Source organism: Eulemur rufifrons, chromosome 7 (assembly GCF_041146395.1).
Source record: "Eulemur rufifrons isolate Redbay chromosome 7, OSU_ERuf_1, whole genome shotgun sequence".
NCBI lineage: Eukaryota > Metazoa > Chordata > Mammalia > Primates > Lemuridae > Eulemur > Eulemur rufifrons.
In genome coordinates, this window is record NC_090989.1 from 201215276 (window position 1) to 201235127 (window position 19852).

At 36.1% G+C, this 19852-nt stretch overlaps 1 protein-coding gene across 1 annotated transcript in view; it reads left to right on the forward strand.

The window, feature by feature from the left end:
* Window positions 1-19852, forward strand: part of CENPP (centromere protein P) — a 247032-nt gene that overhangs the window by 105182 nt on the left and 121998 nt on the right. The window lies entirely within an intron of this gene.

Here is a 19852-nt window from a genome sequence, read left to right on the forward strand (position 1 = left end):
ATCCCTGGTGCCACCAAAACTTAAGAACTACTACTGATCTAAATACTTCCTCTCCCTGACTTTCAAATTGGATCTGTTGCTGAATCCTTTGTTTTCTGCACCTAAATATTAATATCTTTCTGGTCTCTCCATGTCTCAGCTCCATGGCTACCGTCATCTGTCACCCAGATGTTCTTAGTAAGGTCTTGACCAGTCACCCTGTATTCACATATCCTTCTCCAACCTATTTTTCTTCTTGTTCTATATAAAAATTAATCCGTCTGTACAGTGTTTCTGCTTAAGATCCTCCAGTGGTGCTTGATTTTTTTTAAATAAATTCCAAATAGTGACCTTCCAAGTTGAGGAGGATCTGACCTTGGCCTACCTCTTGCCCATTCTTGGAGTGTTCAGTTTGTACCACTGCTGTTTTCTGGTCTGTACCCACACTGGCTTCTTTTTGAGCCTCACATTGGCATGTTCCTGCCTTACTATGCACGAGCTTCTCCCTGTGATGAGAATGGTAGGTCTCTCTACTTCTCATTCTTGTTGCTATCTAACTCCGATCTTTCAGACATAGCTTATCTCAGTTGTAATCAATTATGAATGTAATTACTTGTCTGATTTCTCCTAGACACTCTCTATGAGCTAGCATGCCTCAAATTGTCTGCTCATAGTGGGTGCTCAGTAAATATTATTTGAATGAATGAATGCATAGTACCCTTCAATGCTCATCCTCTTCTCCATTTTCTGAGTATTTTTCTAATTTTCTGCCTGTTGAAGGAAAGATGCCCATAGAGAACTACCTCTGTACCAATCCAGGGGTTAATCTCCTTGCTGTCAACTCCCTGACCATACCTGGTCAGCTCATCAGTGGGCCTCATGTGCTCTGTACGCAGAACAAACTTAACATAAAAACATGAATACAGAAACACTGAAAAAAGAAGACAGTCTGTGAGTGGTTGGCTAAAGTCTATAAAAGAGAGAGTAGGGAAGGAAGAAATGACTAGTTCTTACCCTTAACTCAGCATCTGAATCACCTGAATATAATCTTGTCATTTTTTATGAATCCTTCTAGAGATATTTTATGCATATAGAAGCAAAGCAAATATATATATTTGAAAATATTATTTCTCACAAAGAATTCTCGCATGATATTTGAGATGTTTCTACTCTCCCTAAAATAGGTAATGATGCAGCTAATAACCTTTTATAAGTGCACGTGTGGTAGTGTTGGGGGGAGTATCAATCATCAGGTACAGGTATAATCACTCTCATCAGAGGCCCTTTCATGCTGCACTCCCACCTGTTAAATCCTTCGGGTACCATTTATCAGGTTTTCATCTTTTGCTGATCTGGTAGGTTAGAATGGTATATTGTAGTTTGAGTTCTTATTTTTCTTATTGTGAGTCTGGTTGAATGTCTTACAGCCATGTATGCTTCTTTTTCTAGAACTATCTTTATTACCTTTTTTCCTACTGTGTTGTAGGTCTTTTGCTTAATGGCTTTTAGGAGTTCTTTATGTATTAGGGAAACTACATGCTATATGTATTATTTTCCAGTGAGTCATTTGTCCTTTGACTTTGCTGTTGATGGTTTTGCTATGAAGACTGACTTTTTGTAACATTGAGTTTATCCATCTCTTCTTAACATTCTCCTCGCTCTTGTATTATAGTTACTTCTAGATTATCAGAAAAATTCTCCTATGGTTTCCACAGTTCATTCTAGTACCGTTATGATTTCTTTGTTTTTTTAAATGTTTTTCATTTGAAAATCTGATATATTTAGAATTTACAGTACCTGTTGTAAGGTGTAAGGTATGATCCCATGGAACATTTTGCTGCTTGGCTCTCCAAGTGTCCCAACAGCATAAATTGAATAGTCAGCACTTCTGCTATGGAATTTAAAATGCCCGTATACTAGTTTCTGTAACAATTGAGGGTATTTCTCAGCATTGTACTCTTTCCCTTTGACCTGCCTGCCAGTTCACTTTTCTCACTTGGTATTGCTGCTGCTAGTGCTGCCACCTTGTTTGGTTTTATTGATCTACATAGTTCCTTTTCTTAAATATTTTCCAATATTAAAGCTGTCCATCAGTTTCATGTTGTGGGTCATTTCTTCAGTTTACTAATTCTTTATTTTTATATGATAGACTCATTAATGATATACTTCATATATACAAAAAATAAATATAATGATTAGCTATAAGATACTAAGATTAATGGCACAAATACCTGTTTACCCACCATCCAGCTTAAGAAATAGTATAATATTAATGTCTCTGATGACCCTCCCACTTGTTCCTCTCCCTTGCAGCCAAAAGGAGCCACCATTTTGAATTGTTTATGTTTAATATTCCCTTCTCATTTGTACTACATGTGTATGGATCCCTTAGCCATAGATTACTTAATTTTGTGCTTTTGAATTTTATATAAATGATGTACTACCATAGGTATTCTTCTGTAATTTGCTTTTCCCAACATTGTGGTTCATTCATTTCAGTGTTGTATGGTATTCCATTGTGTGAGATTATTGGTATTTACCTAAGTTTTTTGCTATTAAAAGACATTTAAATTGTTGCCAGTTTTTGCTATCATGACAATGCCATGAACATTCTTGAACAAGTCTCTTGGGGAATGCTTGCATGGGTTTCGTTAGAGCATATACTGTATACCTGTGGATAGAAATAGTGGTCACTGTTCTATCTAAAGGGCATCACTTTCTTCAACTTCACAAGATGACAAATTTGTTCTAAAGTAGTTATACCAGTTTACATTCTGACTAAGAGCAGACAAGGGTACACTTGTTTCAATATCATTAATATTTGGTATTCTCTAAACTTTTTGTAATTTTATAGGTATTTAATGGCATTACATTGTGATTTTAATTTCCATTGGCCTGGTTACTAGAGATTGAGCATCTTTTCAAATGCTTTTCAGCCATTTGGATTTTCTCCTCTAAGATATGCTTGTTGATGTTTTTTAGTCATTTTTCTATTGTGTAATTTATTTTCTTTTTTTTTTTTTGAGTTCTTTATATATTATTGTGATATTATGACATAGATAGATAGACAGGTTTTCATCCACAGTTCCTGACTCATAACTCCCATAGGCTTTGTTATAATGTTGGGGCACTTTAGGCCTCAGGAAACAGAATGTCTCTCTCTGACCTTCTTCTGCCCTTCTTTCACCTGTCCAAGGCAGAACTCTAATCTGATTATGGGTCCTAAGACCCTTTATTCCAGAGCGGGTCCTACTCCATACCGTGGAGGAAGGAATGCTGCACATAGAGGCCAAGAAGAATCTGAACAGACAGGCCTTGCTGGGTTTCCCCATTCAGTGTATTAGTATGAGATTATACCCTTTTTACAAATCACATTTCTACATGGTTGTCAATCATGCCTGTGGAATGAAGCCTCCATAAAACCCCAAAAGGACAGGGTTCAGAGAGCTTCCAGATAGCTAGACATGTGGAGGTTCCTGGAGGGTGATGCACCCAGAGGGAGGACCTGGAAGCTCCATACCCCTTCCCCCATAAATCACCCTATGCCTCTCTTCATCTGTTTCCTTTGTACTATCCTTTATAATAAACAGGTAAATCTAAGTGTTTCCCTGAGTTTTGTGAGCTACTCTAGCAAATTAGAGGGGATCATGGAAACCCTAACTTGCCTAAACTTGTGACTGGTGTATGAAAGGTGCAGTTTTGAGGACTGAGACCTCAACTTGTGGGATCTGACACTATCTCCAGTGTTGGAATTGAATTGGAAGACACCTGGTTGGTGTCTGCTACAAAACTGCTTGCTTGCTTGGTGGTGGGGAAAACCCCTCCCCCACATTTGAGCGTAGAAGTTGTCTTCTGTGTTGATGATTATTGTAGTGTAAAAGCAGAGGAAAAATGGTTTGAGTTTTTTCCAAACAGTTATAAGTGCCAATCACTTGTTAGTTATACCTGTGTCTGTGTATTATATTATAGTTTTTCAGTTGATTCTAATGGATTTTCTAGGTACGTGTGGATTGTATGCAAATGATAATTTTACCTTCTTCTCTTTAATTGCTTTTAAGGAAATAGCTCTTTATTTTTAAAAGGCATTTTGCAAATCTTTAGTATCTAGATAGTTGTTCTTTTTCTCAGTTAGCTCCCATAAACCATGAGATAAGAGTACATTTCAAATTAAAAAGACACATGACAACAAAACTAGCAAACATCATAGAAACCTCACCAAATAAAGAGGATTGAGTACAGAGAGAAGAATTTTTAAAAGCCAGCACACTACCAGTCACAGACTGCAGAATAAGCAAGAGAGGACTCACGCAGGTGGAGCAGCCATTGCTCTCCATCCCCACAGAAGGAAAGTTCCAAAATAATATGTATAATTTAAAAATAGTTCTCTACATAATTGATTCAAAAATTCTTCTTCACTGATTGATACTAAGTACAAAATGATAGCATTTTTAGAATTAGCATTTCCAGGACTAGGAAAAGGCAATAAGGTACATTTCATTTGGCAATATCATTGGGAAAATATTATTTTTATTGTTTGTAGGGGTGCATATAGAAGTAGACCCTCTAATATGTGGAGTGCATAATCCATTGTGTGAGTTAAATGGACAGGAAAAAGATACAAAAAAATTTTGGACTCAAAGGTTTCATGGTATTGATTTATTTTTTCTTATTTGATTTCTTAAAAATAAATCAATAAACTTAAAAACATACTCTGAGATACCACAAAGTAGAATGGCATTTGGAGGATGTCTTAATTTACTTTTGCTGCTATAACAGAATACCACAGACTGGGTAATTTATAAGGAACAAAAATTTATTTTCTTACAGTTCTAGAGGCTGGGAAGTCCAAGATCAAGGGACCAGCATCTGGCAAGGGCTTTCTTGCTGCATTCTCTCGTGGTAGAAAGCATCACATGGCAGAAGAGCAAAGAGAGAAAGAAAGAGAGCAAGAGGGGGTGAACCTACTCCTGTGATAATGACATCAGATGACCCAAATAATTCTTAAAGTTCCCACCTCTTATCAGTGTTACAACAGCAATTAAATTTCAACATGACTTTTGAAGGGGACAAACATTAAAACCATAGCAGGGAGGAAGGAGCAAATTCCTCCTGGAATTAGTTTTCTGGTTGACTGGTACTTGGTACAGAGCAATGAGTCTCCCTAGACTATATTTGGCTTTTCGTAAGGCAGGTTGCTACCTCCTTTTCTTCTCTATGGTGGGGAATAGGTATGTTTGGCAGAAAAATTACTTTCCAGAAGTTAAGAAGGGATTACATACATTTTGAGATGCATTTATAAAACATCTGGAATATTCTATAAATGGTTGCTATGAAAACAATAAAAATGTAATTACAAAGATATATATACATCAGCTGTCTAAATACATATGGCTTATGCTTACCTTCCTTTAAATATCATTCCCAAAGGCACAGTACTTCTAGCCCAGCCAGGATGGAGATCAGTTTACAAAAATCAATTTTATTTCTATATACTAGCAATGAACAACTGGAGATTGAAATATTCTTTTAAAATTTAATAAGGTTTGTATAAGAATTATATGCTGAGAACCATAAAGCATTGAGGAAGACCTAAATAAATAGAGATATTGGCAAAAGGATGGATACATGAGCAATGAAACAGAAGAGAAGGTTCAGATACAGACCCCCAATTTTTGACCAATTGATTTTTGCGAAAGGTAAGTCAGTGGAGAAGGGGTAGTCTGTTTAACAAATGGTGTTGGGATAAAATCTCATTCAGAAAAGTCAAACTTTAAAAAAAAGGAAAAAGAAAATGTTAAATTTGTAGGAAAAAATCAAGGAATACAAGTGGAGTCAAACCCTAATTTTTAAAAAAATATATTGTATACTGTATACACTCTTACTATATGTTTGGCAGTCCTTAGTAGGCATGATCCAGGGATAAAACTCTTATTGGGCAATCTGTAATCATCTTTTTCAGAATTTAAATGTTTGTAATTATGATCGTCTTTTTTCATTTTGTTTTATTTATAAATCCCCAGGGTTCAGAGTGGTTAAAAATGCTGTCTGATCATTACATAAAACCATTCTCAAATGGCCCCTGGTGTTGATTTTTCCTATACCTTAGATTCTACTGCAATCTACAATTGATTTTTAAATTAAAAAAATTATTTTGAGATCATTATAGAGTCACATGCAGTTTACAGGAATAAATAAGATCCTGTATATCCTTTACCCAGTTTCCCCTAATGATAACATGTTACAAAACTATAGTACTATATCATAACCAGAATATCAAGGTTGATATAGTTAAAATACATTTCCATCCCTACAAGGGTTTCAGCCATACAAATCCCTTGCCTTTCTCCCTCCCTGGCCTTTGGCAACCACTAATCTGTTTTCAGTTTCTATAAATTTGTCATTTCAAGAATGTTATAGAAATGGAATCATATAGTATGTAACCTTTTAGAAATGTCTTTTGTCACTCAATGTAATTCTCTGGAGATTTATCTAGGTCGTTGAGTGTATCAGTGTTTTGTTCCTTTACATTACTGAGAGATATCCCATGGATTGGATGTACCACAGTTGGTTTAACTGTTCATCTAATGAGAAACATCTGAGTTGCTTCCAGTTTGGGGCTAATTCTAATAAAGTTGTAAACATTTATACACACATTTTTGTGTCAACATAAGTCTTCATTTTCTCTGGGATAAGTGCCCAGGAGTATAATGGCTGGGTCTTATGGTAAATGCATGTTTAGATTTTAAAAACCTGCCAAACTATTTTCCAGAGCAGCTGTACCATTTTTACATTCGCACCAACAGTTTATGAGTGATTCAGTTTTTTCTCTACGTCCTTGCCAGCATTTGATGATTGAATGCTTGATATGTAAACATTGCATTTAAACTGCTTACTTTGTTGTTGGCACATGGTATGGGCTTAGTAAATGCTAGTGCTCTTCATTTTTTCTTATTAAGATTTACTAGTATTGTGAAGTAACTTAGATACTTTATAAGTATATGAAGCATAATTCTAGTTGTCCCAATTTTCAAACATTTCATCCCTGTGTTTTCCTAAGTAGTTTTTATTAGACTATGTGTTACAATTTTTGCTTCTAGTTAGATGTCATTGTCTAAATTTTAAAAGTATGATAATAGTGTGTGAAGATTATTTTAAAGTATATCTGGCTTTGTTGTCTTTATTTTCAGACTTCTACAGCGTACTAGAATAAGACTGCCCTCCCATGGTGAAAATTAGGTAATTTGTCCAGTAAATTTAATCGGTTCATTTTTAGAAAAAAATGCTTTCAAGTGTACATCTTTTTAAAAATATGTGAGGAAAAAAAAGATACGCTATTTTGTGGTTTCAAAATAGACAGAGATGGTAGAACCCCCCCTAGTTAATAGGGTCACAGTGGCCAGCCAGCATGAGAGGACCCGGCTCCACAGCTTTTTGTAAGTCCGTGGTCTGAAGTCATCTGTCTCTCTGGGGAGTCACTTTTCTCATCTTAAAATACAGAGGTTTAAATGAGGCTGCTCCAGATCTAAAGTTGTGTGGCTCCTTTGCCTTCCTATTATTTCAGGAGATAGCATTTTATATCTAATCCTCTTCCTCAATCCCATGTTAAAATTCTTGGAGTCACCCTTGACACTTATTGGTCCAATACTTGTAGCAATATTATGTAATTTCTGTGGAATTACATAATATTGCTACAAGTATTCTTTAGGTGAAAGGAACTCTTTGGTTTCTTCAAAGTATTGAAATGATTAGGGACCCAGGAACCAGAATTTCTATTACTTATGTTTATTCAAGTTAATAGTTACACTAGTTCCCCCTTATCTGCGATTTTGCCTTCCCCCATTTCAGTTACCCATGATCAACCATGGTCTGAAAGTATTAAGTTGAAAATTCCAGAAATAAATAATTTGTAAGTTTTAAATTATGCACCATCCTGAGTAGTGTGATAAAGTCACCCAAGACATGAATCATCCCTTTGTTTGGCATATCCATGTTGTATATGCTACCCGCCTATTAGTCACTTAGTAGCCATCTGAATTATCAGAGTAACTATTGCGGTATCTCAGTGCTTATGTTCTAGTAATCCTTATGCCAAAGAGGAACCACAAAGTGCTTCCCTTAAGTGAAAAAGTGAAAGTCCTCAACATAAGCAAAGGAAAGAAATGGCATGCTGAGATTGCTGAAACCTGTGGTAAGAACAAATCTTCGATCTGTGAAATTGTGAAGAAAGAAAAAGAAGTTTGTGCTACTTTTCTGTCATATCTCAGACTGCAAAAGTTATGGCCACAGTGCATTAAATTGGTGGATGGAAGTCATGAATAGAAATGTGTTCTGATTGACAGCTGTTAGGTTCTGTAATATACTCAGGCCTCCACAGGGGTCTTGAAACATATCTCCCATGGTTAAGAGGGGACTGCTGTACAGTAAGTCCCCACTTAACATCGTCACTAGGTTCTTAGAAACTGCAGCTTTTAAGTGATATGATGTATAACAAAACTAGTTTTCCCATATTGATATAAACAAATGTGAAGTTCTTATGCCATATTTCTGGTCACAAATGCATCACCAAAATTCCTAGTCCCCAGAAAAAAATTCACACAGACTTGGGAAGAATGTGCAAACTCCACACTGCCCCTTCCTAGAATACTTTCCCCCCATCAACATTATAACAAAATGATGTACGAAATGATATTATTTGAGGACCCCCTCTGTTAAGAAAAATTTATTAAAAGGAAATTTTGAGGAGAGGGTGATATTGCTGATGGCAAAGTTCTGGGGTGAGTATGTCTGATTGGTGGAGTGAGTGAGTAAGCGAATGTTTGTGAGAATTGCTGGGGTCGGGTGAGCAAGGGAAAATGGGATGGAGAAGGCGGCATTAGATACTGTGAGGCAGGAAGATAAATTTTCAGATATAATTTCTTCAACTAGTTTGGGCTCAGAGTTTGAATTATAGGATACTAGTCCTCTTAAGCCATAAGGAAGAAAAATTAATCTGTGTTTATTTTTGAATAATTTTGAATTTGGTTTTCAATCCTGGTTAAGTAAACCAACACAATTCCTACTATTTCAAGAAATGTTTGAAAAACTAAAAAACCTTTGTAGTTGTACAGTTCACTAAGGTAGAATTCGAGCACTGATAGCTGTATAGGGTTGCCTTGACCTCCTATAGAAGACAAGAATATCATCTTCATTTTTTCTTTCCTAGTACAAATAAACTCAGAGTTATTACATTTTGCTCAGGTTTATCAGTATTTTAAATGATTCTCAGAAAGTGTAGTCAATGCTTAAAATTCCCCCTGGGTGGGATAGTGGGAGCTTGCTCTCATTAGAAGTATGCTCCTAGAGCCTAGTTGCCATGCTGTAAGGAAGCTGATGGACAGGCACTGAATGGGCCATCTTAGAAGTAGATTCTCTAGTCCCCACCAAACTACCCCAATGACACCACATGGAGCAGGAGATGAGCAGTCCCCAGTGAGTCCTGACTAAATTGCATATTTGTGAGCAAAAGAAACAATTGTTATTGGGATGGTTTGCTATGAAGCAACAGGTATAAATGTGATCTACATCAAGAGAAGGTGGAACATTTGAGTCATGCTGAGTAGTTGTTTCTGTTCTCCTGAATATGGAAATGCAAAGGACCTGGAATAACCAAGGCAATCCTGAGAAAGAACAACAAAGTTTTGGAGGAATTATTATATTACTAAATTTTAAGCCATAGACCCATGCAACAAAAAGTCAGAGCTAGAAATAGATGTAGAACTCAGAAATAAACTAGACATATATGATCACTTGATTTATGATAAAGACACCACTGCAAGTCAGATGATCTTTTCAATAAATTATATAGAGCAATTGGGTGTATATAAGGGCACAAAAGGGAATCTTGATGCTTATCTTATACCAAATATAAAAATTAATTCAGGATGGGTCATAGACCTTAAATATGAAAGATAAAACAACACATCTTGCTGCTTGCACTTGGGGTAAGCAAAGTTTTCTTAAGTAAGGCATAAAAAATACCAATTATGAAATTAAAACTTGATAAATTGGACATCATTAAAATTGAGAACTTCTTTATCAAAAAACACTATTCAAATAGTACCAAGGCAAACTACAACCTGGGGATTGATACTCACGATACATATATCCAACAAAGACCCATATCAGGAATGTATAATTAACTCCTACAAATCAATTTTTAAAAAAACAAATGACACTAAAGTGGGCAAAAGACTTGAACAGGCCTTTACAAAAGAAGCTGTGGCCAGTATGCATATGAAAATATGCTTAATGTACTTAGTCCTTGGAGAAATGCAAATTAAATGCAAAAATCCAGGCCAGGGTGGCTCACACCCATAATCCTAGCACTCTGGGAGACCAGAGGCAGGAAGATCTCTAGAGCTCAGGAGTTGGCAAGACCCCATCTCTACCAAAAAATTAGCTGGGTGTGGTGGCGCATGCCTGTAAGTAGCCCCAGCTACTCGGGAGGCTGAGGCAGGAGGATCACTTGAGCCCAGGAGTTTGAGGTTGCTGTAAGCTAGGCTGATGCCATGGCACTCTAGCCCGGGTAACAGAGTGGGACTCTGTCTTAAAAGAAAAAACCAAAAACCCACAGTGAAGTTCTACAGCAATTAAAAGGACTAACAGTACCAATTGTGGTTAAGGTTGTGGACAAAAGGAGCTCTTATACATTGCTGGTGAGAATGTAAATTTGTACAATTGTGGAAAACTATTGGCAATGTCTACTACAGCTAACCATAGACCTATTCAATGATCCAGTTATTCTATTCCTAGGTACATACCCTATGGAAATGAATGCATATGCCCTTAAAAAGACTTGCACAAACATGTTTGTAGCAGTTTATTCATAATAACCAAAAACTAGAAACAACTCAAATGACCTCCAATGGATTAATTGGAATGGATTAATACATGTGATATGTGCAGTGGAATACTCCTCAGCAATAAAAAGGAAATCGGCTATTGATATATGCAGTAATACGGAAGAATCTCACAGGCGATGTGTTCAGCAAAAGAAGCTAGTAATGGAAAGCTCATATGTATAGTTTATTTATTTGAAGTTTGGTTGGGCTTGGTGGCTCATGCCTGTAACCCTAGCACTCTAGGAGGCCAAGGTGGGAAGATTGCTTGAGCTCAGGAGTTCAAGACCAGCCTGAGCAAGAGTGAGACCCCATCTCTACTAAAAATAGAAAAATTAGCTGGGCATCGTGGGCACACCTGTAGTCCCAGCTACTCGGGAGGCTGAGGCAGAAGGATCACTTGAACCCAGAAGTTTGAGGTTGCAGTGAGCGAAGCTGACGCCACTGTACTCTACCCAAGGTGACAGAGAGACTGTGTCTCAAAAAAAAAGGGGGGGGGGAATTGAACATTCCTCCTCCCCCTTCACATAAAAAAAATGTATTTGAAATTTAAGAAAAGGCAAAATTAGTTGATAGCAATAGAAGTTATAAAAATTAGTTGCCTTAGAGGCTGGGCGCAGTGGCTCACACCTGTAATCCTAGCACTCTGGGAGGCCGAGGCGGGTGGATCTCTTGAGGTCAGGAGTTCAAGACCAGCCTGAGCAAGAGCGAGACCTCGTCTCTACTAAAAATAGAAAGAAATTATCTGGCCAACTAAAATATATATAGAAAAAATTAGCCGGGCATGGTGGCGCATGCCTGTAGTCCCAGCTACTCGGGAGGCTGAGGCAGGAGGATCGCTTAAGCCCAGGAGTTTGAGGTTGCTGTGAGCTAGGCTGATGCCATGGCACTCACTCTAGCCAGGGCAACAAAGCGAGACTCTGTCTCAAAAAAAAAAAAAAAAATTAGTTGCCTTAGGACTGAGATAAGTAGAGTATGGACTGGGTATGGGCATGGAAGAACCTTTTTGGGGTGATAGAAATGTTTTCTATCTTCATCTGGTTTTATATCTTAATCTTGATCTGCTTTGGACAAATAATCCTGGGACAACTAGATATCCACATCACACCATATGCAAAACTTAACTCAAAATGGAACAAAAACCTAAGTGTAAGAGTTAAAGCTAATAAACTCTTAAAAGAAAATATAGACATAAATAGTCATGAGCTTGGATTAGGCAACAACTTCTTATATATGACACGAAAGCACAAGCAAAAAAAGAAATAGATAAATTGGACATCACCAAAATTAAAACCTTTTGTATGTCAAAGGATACTAATGAGAAAGTGAAAACACTACCCACAGAATGGGAGAAGATTCCTGATAAAGAGTTTTGTCTAGATTAGAATTCCTACAACTTAGTAATTTTTGAAAACCCCAATTTAAAAGTGAGTCCAAAGATCTAAATTGACATTTCTCCAAAGAAATGGCCAAATAAACATGAAAAGATAGCATCACTAATCATCAGGGAAATGGAAATCAAAACCACAATGCAGTTCTTTATTTCATGCTCTCTAGGATGGCTACCATAGAAAAAATGGACAATAACGGGTGTTGGCAAGAATGTGGAGAAATTGCAACCTGCATATGTGGCTGGTGGGAATGTAAAATGGTGTAGCCACTTTGGAAAGTGATCTGGCAGTTCCTCAAAAAGACATAAAATACCACATGACCCAACAATTCCACTATTAGGTATATATACCCAAGAGAAATGAAAACATAAGTCCACTCAGAAATTTGTACACAATTATTCCTAGCAGCATTATTTATTCATAACAGCCTAAAAGTGGAGACAACCCAAATGTCCATCAATGGATGAATGGAGAAATAATGCAATATATCTTCTCAATTGAATATTATTTGGCCATAAAAAGAAATGAAGTGCTTATACATGCTACAAATTGATGAACTTTGAAAACATTAGGCTGAATAGAAGCCAGTTAGAAAAGACCATGTATTGTATGATTCCGTTTATAAGAAATGTTCAGAATAGGCAAATCCAGAGAGAAAGTAGATTTGCAGGAAGTAAATGGGAAGTGACTTTGAGTGAGTACACAATTTCTTTTTGGGGTGATGAAAATGTTCTAAAATTGATTGTAGTGATGGTGACATAACACTGAGTATACTAAAAAACATTGAATTGTATATTTTAAATGTTTGAATTTTATAGTATGTAAATTATATCTCAATAAAGCTATTACTGAAAATAATAGGATGGGAGTATAAATAAAATATGGGTTATAAATTAATTTTTGAAGTTGAGTGACAGTATGAAAGTTCATTATATTGTTTTGTCTACCTTTGCTTCTGTTCTAAATTCTCCTTGGTAAAAAGTTAAAAAACAAAAAAAGTCTCCAGCATTCTACAGGTAAAGGAAAAAAAAGTTTCCATCACTGCAAGTCTTAATATCGGGACTTTATACAACTGATTGTGCCCTACCTAAGAAGCATGCTTTTGTGCGTTGGCCTGAATTATAATTGTCCCAGTGTTTCTGGCCATCTGCAGTCTCTTCTCTGTCTATATATGCATTCATTTTAAAGCAACTCTTGGACCATGTATGGTGGCTCACACCTATAATCCCAGCACTGTGGGAAGCCGAGGCAGGAAGATCACTTGAGTTCTGGAGACTGTGACCAATAAAAATTAGCCGGATGTGTTGGTACATGCCTATAATCCTAGCTACTTGGGAGGTTGAGGCAGGAGGATCGCTTGCACTCAGGAGTTCAAAGGTGCAGTGAGTTATGATTGTCTCACTGCACTCCAGCCTGGGTGACAGAACAAGACCCTGCCTCTAAATGAATGCATTCTTTTAATTTCCATTTTATTATTTCTGCAAGGGAGATATTATTCCTGGAAATGCTTTCTGTGTTATAGCACTGATCAGAGGTGACTGGGTGAGAGAGCTCCTCAGAGCCTGTGATAGAAACTGTAATAAGTGTCTTCAGTAATACTCACTAAAAGTGCATTGGGAAAAAATTGTTTGCCCTTAACCTCTGATTAATGTGGAATATAGCAGTGCATCTTCATATAGTAGGTGTAGTTTGTGGTAGAACTATAGGGTAAGGTGAGGTACTAGAATGAAAGAAGGTATGTAGGATAAAACACATTGTGTTCTTAGGATGAGGGTAAAAATTTTTTCTTTCCCTTCACTAATAAATATCTTTCAGTGATTTCATTCAGAAACATATATTGAGCCAAGGCAGGATGCTAGATTTGGTAGCAGGGAGAAAGAATGCAAAGAATGCAAAGGGAGAAAGAATGCAAACACTGTCCTCCTTGCAACCAAGATGTCCCAAATCCCCTGGAGAATGTGAAGAAAAAAAAAAAAAAAAAAGACCAATATACAAATAGCTTGAATAATTTAGATCATGATGAGTGCAAAAGAGCAGCACAGTCAAAATACTGGGAAGATTCTGAGGGGAAGAGTCCACATATGTTTATGGGAGAATCAGGAAGATGAGCTGAAATGTATGACATTTGAGGTTGAATAAGGGTTTGATAGATAGAAAGGATGGCATGAACAAAGACACAGAATACAGAAAATGCAAAGTGTGTTTGAGAAACAGCAAATAATCTTTAGCTGAGACATGAAATGAAAAGCTCAAAAATTACTTTTTGAATGTAGATCATAATCTAAAAGGTAGGTTAAGTTTTTTAATTCAGTAGTCAATGGGAACTGTTATAGGCTTTTGATGAAGGGAGTGACATGATCATTGTAGATGGCACACAGATCAATTTGATTGGTCATGTTAGAGTTGGATAGGCAAGATAAGGCCAGGAACCTATTTTGATATTCCAACTAGGAAATAATGTGATTGTGGTATAGTGACTGACAATAAAAAGGAAAGAGTGGATGCAAAAAGCATGGAAACGTAGGGCAGGACTTGGTACCAGGTTGGCCATAGAGGAGGTTTATGAAGGTCAGAAATGAGGGGCTCTTAAACATTTAGAACCTGAACAGCTGGGAGGAAAGACAGAGGCAAGAGGGATTGTGTGGGTTTGAAGGAATTTGTTTATGATGTTGATTTTGATTGAGTTCTATGGCACTAAATGCTTGAGTTTGCTTTTGAAAGTTTGTTACTTATGAGTGAGGTCAGCATTTGAGATGTGGATTTTGGAGGCCTCAGCATTGAGGTAGTAGCTGAATGAATAGAAATGGATGAAATTATTAGGGGATGGAGAAAAGAGGCCAAAAGAAGAATATTGGGAAACATTAGCCACTAAAGGGCAACTAGAAAGGCATGGTGTATGTTAGCCAAGTGAGCAAAGAATTTCAAGAAGCATACATGGTACACAGATTTTATGAGAATGAACACTAAGAAAAAAATACCATCACGGTTAAAAAGTGTACAGCTAGACTTCTGGGTTCAAATCCCAAATCTACCACGAGTGATTTAATTCTTTGTTCCTCAGTTCCCACACCTGAAAATACAGGTGTTAAATAAAGATAATTTACAGGGTTATTGTGAGGATTAAATTTATAAATACAAGTAAGACATTTGGAAAAATGTCTGAAAGTGTTCTTTAAACATCAGCTATTATTTTTTAATGTTATTCATTTAAGATGATTTTGGGAAAATAGATTCAGAATTGTTAGTTCAGCTGCAATAGATTAAGGATAGCTTGGGACCAGGAGTTTGAGACCAACCTTAGCAACATAGTGAGACTGGGTCTCTACAAAAAAATTTTAAAAGAAAAAAAAAGCTTTAGTTTTAGTGACTTCAGTAAGTGATTTTCTTAAAGTATTATGCTTGTTTCATGAATTCTGATGATCATTTTTTTGTTACAGTAATTGGGAGGAAATAAAGATAGATAGTCATTGGGAGTCTTTGCTGCCTTGAAGTCCTTAATAAATGCAGTAAGTTACAGTGACTCATTTGTTTCAATCCTTAATGGACTTTTCAAGTGGGTAATATTTTGTATTTACCATAAAATGTATTTGTGGCAGTAACCATTAATACAGTTTTGGTTGTTTATGATTTTTATTAGTGATTTGTTTTTTGCAATCTAAGAATGAAAAATGGCTAACAGCTGTGGGATGGAAAACATAAACATTAACTGCAGGGAATAAATTGTTCAGGGATTTCAGGAATCATTTCAAGCATTAAAAAATTTTTGTTTTGTCCTTTTTTTTCTTCTTCTAAACTTTATTTTTTTTATTTTTTATTTTTATTTCAGCATATTATGGGGATAAAAATGTTTAGGTTACATATATTGCCTTTGTTCCACCTGAGTCAGAGCTTCAAGTGTGGGTCCATCCCCCAGACGGTGTGCACCGCACCCATTAGGTTTGTATATACCACCCCCCCATCTGCCTGACACCCGATGAATGTTATTACTATATGTGCACTTAAGTGTTGATCAGTTAATACCAATTTGATGATGAGTACATGTGGTGCTTGTTTCTCCATTCTTATGTTACTTCACTTTATAGAATAGGCTCCAGCTCTATCCAGGGTATACAAGAGGTCCTAGATCATCATTGTTTTTTGTGGCTGAGTAAGAACTCCATGGTATACATATACCACATTTTGTTAATCCACTAATGTATTGATGGGCGGGCACTAGGATTGATTCCACATCTTTTTTTTTTTTTTATTGATTCCACATCTTTGAAATTATGAATTGTGCAGATGTCTCTTTTATAGAATGTCTTTTGTTCCTTTGAGTAGATACCCGGTAATGGGATTGCTGGATGAAATGGTACTTCTACTTGTAGCTCTTTGAGGTATCTCCATATTACTTTTCATAGAGGTTGTACTAGTTTGCAGTCCCACCAGCAATGTATAAGTGTTCCTTTCTCTCCACATCCATGCCAACATTTATTGTTTTGGGATTTTTGCTAAAGGCCATTCTCACTAGAGTTAAGTGATATTTCATTGTGGTTTTGATTTGCATTTCCCTGATGATTAGAGATGTTGAGCATTTTTATTATATGTTTCTTGGCCATTAGTCTATCTTCTTTAGAAAAGTTTCTATTCATGTCCTTTGCCCACTTTTTGATAGGGTTTTGATTTTTTTCTTGCTGATTTTCCTGAATTCTATATAGATTCTAGTTATCAGCCCTTTATTGGATGTGTAGCATGAGAATATTTTCTCCCATTCTGTAGGCTGTCTGTTTGCTTTCATGATAGTTTCCTTGGCTGTGCAGAAGCTTTTAAATTTGATCAGTTCCCATTTATTTATTTTTGTTGTTGCTGTGATTGCCTTTGGGATCTTCTTCATAAATTCTTTGCCTATGTCTCTAAGAGTTTTACCAACATTTTCTTCTAGAATTTTTACAGTTTCAGCCTCAGGTTTAAGTCTGTTATCTACCATGAGTTGATTTTTGTGAGCAGTAAAAGATGTGGCTTCTGTTCGGGAGCAGAAGAGGTCAAACTATCGCTCTTTGCTGATGATATGATCTTATATCTAGAAAACCCCAAAGATTCTGCCATGAGACTACTGAAATTGATAAACAAATTCAGCAAAGTCTCAGGTTACAAAATCAATGTGCAGAAATCAGTAGCATTCCTATACACCAACAGCAGTTAAACTGAGAATCAAATCAAAGACTCAATACCCTTCACAATAGCAACAAAGAAAATAAAATACCTGGGAATATATTTAAATAAGGATGTAAAAGACCTCTATAGGAAGAACTACGAAACACTGAGGAAGGAAATAGCAGAGGATGTAAACAGGTAGAAAACTATATACCATGCTCATGGTCGGCAGAATCAACATTGTTAAAATGTCTGTACTACCCAAAGTGATCTACAGATTCAATGCAATCCCTATTAAAATACCAACATCATTTTTTGCAGATCTAGAAAAAATAATTCTACACTTCATATGGAACCAGAGAAGACCTCGTATAGCAAAAGCAATCTTAAGCAAAAAGAACAAATTGGGAGGCATCAGTTTACCAGCCTTCAAGCTATACTACAAGGATATAGTAACTAAAACCGCATGGTACTGGCACAAAAACAGAGCCATAGACCAAGGGAACAGAACTGAGAACCCAGATATAAAACCATCCTCATATAGCCATCTAATCTTTGACAAAGCAGACAAAAACATACACTGGGGAAAAGAATCTTTATTCAATAAATGGTGCTGGGAAAATTGTCTTTTCTTTTTAGAAAAAGATTTACTTAACTACTTTAAGCTCTGCTATTCAGATCATAGACTAATCTGTTTGTTTAAATGATTCTAACCTTAGCATTTACCTTATAATTTTAATTATTAATTTTAAGACATTGGATTTTTCCAAAGTTGACGGACATTTTTGACTTTTACATACGTTCTTAAAGGGGCCATGGTATCATTATTTTATTTTATTTTTGATATACCGTAGAAAAATTTATTTTGTTAAAACAACGGAACTTTAGGATATTTTAATTTTAGAATGTTTATCATTGTAGTGTTGTTTTCTTTTATCTCTGAGGACTTCATAATCTTTAATTTTTCTTGTCAGTAATTGGTCCAGTATAATAATTACTCATGTTTTATGAATCTCTATGTTTTACAAAGCATTTCACATATATTTTTATCATTTAATCCTCATAGCAACCTTAGTGATTGGAATTATCACCCCTATCCTTTGTAGGTGAGGAAGCAGGCTTAGAGAGGTGGTGACTTACCTAAGGCTATAAATGGAACTGGATTTCCATCTCAAAGCCCTGCCTCCCGGGGCTCTTTCCATTCTGTCACTACTGGGGTTAACCTTTACTTTGATCTTCCCTCTACAATTTTCAGAAAAGTAGCAGTTTTGTTCTAGATTCCCAAACTTATGTCATTTTAGAAATTACATAAATTTACTGTAAAGCAATTGTTCTCAACCAGCTGAAATTTTGACCCACCTCCCATTCCTCCCCCTTAGGGACATTTGGCAATGCCTGGAGAAATTGTTGAGTGTCAAAACTTGGAGTAGGGGGCAGGAAAGTGTTACTGGCATCTAGTGTGTAGAGACCAGGGAGCTGTTAAACAGTGTATAGCACAGCCCTCACCACAAAGAATGATCTGGCCCAAAATGTCAGTAGTGCCAACGTTGACTAACCGTGCTATGAAGAATAAGACCTTATTTACCCATTCTTAAACTTAATATCCAAACCCTCCCTCTCTTCTTGTATATCTGTAATATTGTTCTCTCCCTTACCTCCCCAAATTATTTAAAATCTAGTTTTTGAGGTAGTTTATCATAAAGATGATTATGTTTCATAGCATATGAACTATATGGTGTATTTTAGTATCGTTGTTAAAAATTTACATTAAAATTGCTCTAAAAATGTTATATAGAGAGTTTTCTGAAGAATAGTTTATGTTCCTGGGTGGGAGAAGAAAAATTACATCGAAGCACAAATATTTTATTTCAAGCCAATATTTTTAATATTTTTTATTATCTAATTTTACTTATGTTGAATGCCAATAAAAATACATAAAGTACTCTTTTATACAGAGCTTTCAGTTTTTGTCTGTTTAATTTCATGCTCTGCGTATCCCATTATACTAAGTGTATTTCTCAGAGTTATCCAGTTTGTACATATTTGGGAGGCAATTTGATGTAGAACTGATAGTGTCCAGGGTCTTCCAAGCAAGGTCTTCCAAAGGGACATCTCAAAAATGTTCCTTAGCGTTGAGGTGACAGTGTTAATAACCTAACAATTGCCATGCTATTAAAAGCTTATAATAACTGATAATAAAAAATGTGAGTTACAGATTTTATATAAACAAACACTATACATTTTTAAAGAGGTTTTGTAATCAGAGAATACTAATTAAAAAAGAAAAGCGTATGCGATAACCCCCAAACCAGCTCTTCTGAATAGCACGTTGAGTTGGTAATGAATGAACACTTACTGAAGGCTTTATTTTAAGAAGTTATTTTATTTTATTTTTTATTTTATTTTTTTGAGACAGGGTCTCACTCTGTTGCCCAAGATGGAGTACAGTGGCATGATCATAGCTCACAGTAC